Here is a 6,174-nt window from a genome sequence, read left to right on the forward strand (position 1 = left end):
CTGTGAGTGACAGGGGGGAGCTCCCCAACCCCCCTAATGGGCCCTGCTCTGTGTGTGACAGGGGGCAGCACCCCAACCCCCTGATTGGCCCTGTTCTGTGCATCACAGGGGGTCAACCTCCCCATTGACCCTGCCTTGAGTGTGATATGGGGTGGTGCCCCAACCCCCCAATCAGCCCTACCCTGAGCGTGACTGAGGGTGGCATCGCAACCTCCCAATCCGCCCTGCTCTGTGCATGACAGGGGGCAGCGCCCCAACTCCCAATCAGCCCTGCTCTGAGCCTGACCAGGGGCTGCACCTAGGGATTGGGCCTGCCCTCTGCCACCCGGGAGCAGGCCTAAGCCAGCAGGTGGGTATCCCCCGAGGGGTCCCAGACTGTGAGAGGGCACAGGCCGGGCTGAGGGACCCCCCCCTCCCCCCCGAGTGCACAAATTTTTGTGCACCGGACCTCTAGTTTTATTATAATAAGCCCAGGACCCTAGTAAGGTCTTGGCATTAAGGTCATGTAGGTTTCCTCTGAGCTTGTGCCAAGAACCCCAAGAACCGCTGGTTCTGAACCTGCCTGCTGGCCGTCTGCTGGGCTGCCCATAGAGAAGTGGTCTGAAGACAGTGCTGGTCTGACCCCTGTTCAGGACCCCAGGGCAGGCCTCACCCCAGTTGCTCATGTCTAACTTTCTACCTGGTCCTACTTTAGGAATATTATACAACATGTTAAATTACATACAAAATGGAGACCAGACTTGAGTATACAAATACGTTTAAGCCAAGTACACAAAGCCAAATCTAGTTTATTTTATGAGCATAAGAAAAGTTTAACTTAGGTTATTTCTTGTAAATACCTCTGAAAATTATAAAAAAAAACTTAAGTCATCATCTTAACATTGGTATGAGATAATTAATCACTTTTAACCAATTCCCTGTGTCTGGAAACCCACATTGTAATAACTAGTCAGTTCAAGGGTGAACAGCTTCCTCATTTTCACTTTATAAAAGCCATCTTGTAACTTTATGCTCCTGAACTTCATATTGGTTTATATTTTTTTTAAAGTTCCCAGTTTGTGAACTATTCTTATATGCACCATAAAATCCTACTAAATTCTATTTATTTATTTCACAGTTTTAATTTTGCTATTTTTAAAAAAAGAATCACAAATTTAAGAAATAGAACAGGGAAGGGCTAGAGTTTATTATATAATAATCCTATTGCCAACTAGTAAAGAAAACAGAACATGGGAATAGTAAAAGTCATTTGCATCCCCATGTTCCCACCAAATTCTAAGAGGGAGCATGTCCTGGGGCACTTTGGCACCTTTACATTCAGGGCCTGCCCTCAAAAGAGTCAGATTGCTAGATCTGAGTCTTCAGAATCACATTTTCAATCTTCTTAAGTTTATAGGGAGAATTTATAGGAAATAGATTAGTTTACTTCTGACATTTTTATTATAGAGTGTGAGGTACTTAATAGGATATTAATCTGACCACTCTCAACAACTAATATTCTTATTTTGAATTGTTTTCAAACTCATGGATGTTTGTCATGTAATTGGACACCATTGGATCCAAACATTCATGGTTCTATCTTTCGATTAATTGCATCTATCCAATCCATTTTTGTTATCTTCAACCTTCTATAAATTTATGGCACCTTTAAAGCTCTCTGTGCATATCCTTACTCTCTCTCTAGCCCGTCACCAAAACTTTTAAGTTGAGCCAAGCTTTTTTCTTTGCTTCAAATTAATGCAGTCTTTCTTAGTTTTAGTCAACTCATCCTGGTCCAAAATCTCCCTTTGATCTTCAGAAACTGGTGCCTAAACTTAAAAAGAAAAGTTATATACAAAGATCTTGATAAAGCTTTGTTTATTAATTTCATTTTAAAACAATGGGGCCTCATGTTATGTTTTTATGTGTTTTTTTGTATTGCATTTTGAGGATAATTTCAAAAATTAACAAAGCAGCAAAAGTCTTAGACCCTAAGACCTTATTAAGATGGTTCTACTTGATAAAATTAAATACTATTCAGTAAAGCACAACTTTAATATATTAATCTCTATACATTATTTTCTGGGTACTTAATGCGTCATTCCACTGTATAAAACTGCTAAAATTAGTGACACAAGTTTACAGGATGTTCACATTGTCCATGGATGATTAACATTCCAGTAGTATGCGTGAATTGTAGCCTCAGCAAGCTTCTCATTGGAAATGAAACTTTTGAAAATAAAATGACTATCTTTGATAAAGCACAGATGCCATAAATTGTATAGTCAGTACAAGGAAGAGTCTAGCTAGCATTCATAATACATCAAACAAACCAATGGGGTATTCAGTGGTTAACTCTAATGTAATGAGTCTTAAGCCATCTGTCTTGAAAGCCTGCAATATAAAAGTCTACTGCTGACACACATTTGTTAGAAAGAAGACATTTGGAAAGTTAAGTAATAGATTATACTTCAAAGCAATAACTAATTACTGATAAACTACATCACATTTATTTTTAATTTGACAGAATAACAACAGTTAAATATAAGAGATTGCAATGCAGCAGCAGGTAGCAAACTTCAAAGCATTTGGTTCAATGATTTATGTGTTAGTTTTTCAATTGAGGAGAAGTCTTCTTTGTGTACTTAGGAAACAGCACAACCTTTCCTTTGTAAATTTGTATTATCAGAGTAAACCTTCTATTTTAAATATATTACAATGTAGAGTATTAAAGGGCATTAATTTTAGAGCCAATAAAGCCAAAAGGTTTTTAATGTAGTAAATTGTTCTTGGTTTTCTAACTGTCTTATTTTCTATCTTCACGTATATTGACCTTATCCAAAATGTCTAATGTAATGTTTTATTAGCTTCTAGCAAGGCTATATGTATCACCAGTAGTAAATGTAACTATGTGATTTTAAAATTTAAATTTGAGGTGTGAAATTATATGCAAAGCTCAACTCCTCGAGATGAGGCACCTATTTTTATAGTGAATTGTCTCTATTAGTTTCCCATGGCTGCCATAAATACCACAAACTGGGTGGCTTATAATAACAGATATTGATTGTCTTTAAAGTGTCAGCAAGGCCTTCTTAAAGCCCTAGGAAAGGATCTGTTCCATGTTTCTCACCTAGATTCTGGTGGCCCCAGGCATTCCTTTGTTTATAGATACATCACTCCAATCTTTCACCTTTAGATAGTCCTTGTGTGCCTTCACGTTGTCTTCCCTTTTTGTGTGTGGGTCCAAATTTCCCCATTTTGTAAGTACACTAGTCACATCAGATTTGGGCCCACCATAAGTATTTAATTTTAGCCTGGTGAAATGTACAGAGACCCAATAACAAACAAAGGACTGCAGTCAGCACTTACAGATTTTTGGAAGGACACAATTCAACCCATAGTGTTGCACAGAATTTCATTTTTTTTCACTTACAATTTCTGTGACTTTAAGGAAGTTATACCATCTGTCTGCGCTTCCCTTTTTTTATATGGGTAGTAGAATTGTGAGGAATTAAGGAACTTACATAGAGAAAACATTTAGAACACATACTGATATTAAAATACTAGAGGACCAGTGCACAACATTCATGCACTTGATGGGGAGGGGGTGTCCCTCAGCCTGGCCTGCACGTTCTCTCAGTCTGGGACCCCTTGGGGGGTGTCCACCTGCTGGTGTAGGCCCGAAGCTGGCAGTCAGACATCCCTCTCACAGTCTGGGGCTCTTGCAGTCTGGGACCCCTCACACCTTACCGCCCACCTGCATCGGAGGCAGGAGAGGCTCTAGCCACCGCCAATGCACTAGCCAGTCTTGAACCTGGCTTCTGGCTGAACGATCAGGGGTCAGCTTCTGCATTGAGCATCTGCCACCTGATGGTCATTGTGCGTCATAGTGACTGGTTGTTCTGCCTTCATTCAATTTGCATATTAGGGTTTTGTTATACAGGATTGGCAATTATTCTTGCCTAATTATAATGTCTGTTCGTATTCAAAGGATTTTCCACTATATAGTTTCTTAATGTTTTATTCTTTTATAGCAGGTAGGTAATTATATTCAACCTTGTCACCGGGAGTAGAACCTCATGAGCTATAGTAGTTTGTCAGGGAATGTCAGAAACAATAGTGCAGTGTATCCTGATCCAGTTCTCCACCAGCCCAGCCTAGGCCCTACATTGTGCACAAATTAGTCTCCATTGCACGGTTTCTCCTTATTCTGCTATGACATGTAGCCTTAGTCAGAAAAACTCTAATAATGTAATAGTAGTGAAATAAGAAGATTAGGAATCTAGCCACATTTCCTTCCATTTCAGATGTATCATTAACTCTTATAGAAATGGACCAATGGAAATGTATAGAAAAGTATACCATTTAGTCAGGAATGATACTAGAACCTTATATAAAGTTAAAATGATGTGAGGAAAAACATAAGATAACAATTTAAAAATAGTACTCATTTAATATTAGCCTTTCCTCAGGAAACAAACAAACAAAGAATACATTTGCTAACTGAAATGAATCAATAAAATAATCCCTCCCAATTTAAGGAAAACATGCCTCATATCATTATCCACATTGAATTAAAATATCCACATTGCAATTTTCTTTTTTTATCCTCATCAGAGGACATTTTTTTTTCCATTGATTTTTAGAGAGAGAAAGAGATATGAGTGAGACACATTGATTGGTTGTTTTCCCCATGCACCCTAACTGAAGCTTGGGATTAACCTGCAACCCAGGTATGTGCCCTTGACTAGGAATGAAACCCTCGACCGTTCAGTGAGCAGGCCATTGCTCTAAAAACTGAGCAAAACCGGCCAGGACTGCAACTTACAATTTTCAAGAGTTTATAGCATGACCCACCTAATATATAAAATGAACATGTGTCAACAGTTCCTTTTGCATTAGTGAAGGAACCAGGGATATTAAAGCTAATTCAAAGGACAGTTCACTAGGATTTGAAAAAAGATTTCTGGTTATGCCCTACAGCACAAAAACACTGTACCTTTTTGGGTTATATTTTCTACTAAACATAAATGATGTCATTTCACATATAGAAGCAATAAATGACAACATTAAAATTTTTTATGTTGGCCACTCATTTTTTTCAATATAAGGTAAAAGATATGGACAAAAATGTACTTATTATTATTTATTTTGATGTTATGACAATGCAAGGATTAGTTACATTTTACCTATTTCATCACATTTACCTTGAAATAGGCATTGATCTGATAGTGCCCTTGATGGTCCCAGATCTGTCTCTTGCTTCAACAGTGTTTGGATGGAACAGACCCAGGGACTGGCCACTCTCCAGCATCTTATCCAGTCACCACCTTCAGAACCACCTCCAAGACTAGCCAACACACTGTTGTTGTTTTTTCTATCTTAACTCCTTATTGCCAAACAGCCATGAGCTCCCAGATTTGTCAGAATTATTCCACCGAGGTGGAGGCTACAGTCAACTGCCTGGCCAACCTGCACCTGCAGGCCTCCCACACCTACCTCTCTCTCGGCTTCTATTTCCACCAAGACGATGTGGCTCTTGAGGTTGTGGACCACTTCCTTCACAAGTTGGAGGAGAAGATGCTTGCAGGTGCTGAGCATCTCTTGAAGATGCAAAACCAGCGCGGTGGCCACATTCTCTTCCAAGATGTGCTGAAGCCTCTCCAAGATGAGTGTGCAAAACTCAGGATGCCCTGGAAGCCACCTTGGCCTTGGAGAGGAACCTGACCCAGGCCCTTTTGAAGCTGCATGTCCTGGGTTCTAGCCACACAGACCCTAATCTCTCTGACTTCCGGGAGAACCACTTCTTGGGTGAGGAGGTGAAACTCATCAAGAGAGGAGGCACCTCCACAGGCTGACTCACCTCCACAGGCTGGCCGGCCCTCAGACTGGGCTGGACCAGTGTCTCTTCCAAAGGCTCCCCCTTAGACACCACTAGGAGCCTTTGGAGCCCAGAGGCCTTTGAGGTGCCCCTCTATATGCCCCTGGTGTCTTTCTTTTGCCTGAGCCTCTCCCCAAAACTACTAGCCATTCATTTAACCACCCTAAAACCCTCTCCTGTGCACTGGACCAAATGGAAACAATAAAGCTTTTTGCAGGAAAAAAAAGGAAGAAGAGAAATAGGCATTAAGTTGATACCACAAAATAGCAAAAGAAGGACTAACCAGAAAGTAACCTCTGATACACTAATCTATG

The 6,174-nt window shown here is 40.2% G+C and overlaps 1 pseudogene; it reads left to right on the top strand.

Moving 5' to 3' along the window:
* Positions 1-5,385: 5,385 nt before the first annotated feature.
* LOC139006139 (ferritin light chain pseudogene) lies at positions 5,386-5,917 on the top strand (annotated as a pseudogene).
* The last annotated feature ends 257 nt before the right edge of the window (positions 5,918-6,174 follow it).

Source organism: Myotis yumanensis, unplaced genomic scaffold (assembly GCF_028538775.1).
Source record: "Myotis yumanensis isolate MYYU_CA2020_CCGP unplaced genomic scaffold, mMyoYum1.0.hap1 SCAF_3, whole genome shotgun sequence".
NCBI lineage: Eukaryota > Metazoa > Chordata > Mammalia > Chiroptera > Vespertilionidae > Myotis > Myotis yumanensis.